Raw genomic sequence first — 261 nt, 5'->3', positions numbered from 1 at the left:
AAAATTGAGTTTAAAGGAAAAGTCTCTGTTATGATTTTATACGTTGTTTTGACTCCTCTATGTTAAAGTCATAAAACAACAAAAATTTACAAAATCTATTAAAAATAAATTTCTAATATATAAAAGACACAATTTTATTATAAATTTATGAAGAATTTAATTTTTAATAGATTTTGTAGGTTATTTTAACTCCTCTATGTTAAAGTCATAAAACAACAAAAATTTACAACATCTATTAAAAATAAATTTCTAATATATAAA

The sequence above is a fragment of the Vigna radiata genome, chromosome 9 (genome assembly GCF_000741045.1).
Source record: "Vigna radiata var. radiata cultivar VC1973A chromosome 9, Vradiata_ver6, whole genome shotgun sequence".
NCBI lineage: Eukaryota > Viridiplantae > Streptophyta > Magnoliopsida > Fabales > Fabaceae > Vigna > Vigna radiata.
This window is presented reverse-complemented; position numbering follows the sequence as displayed.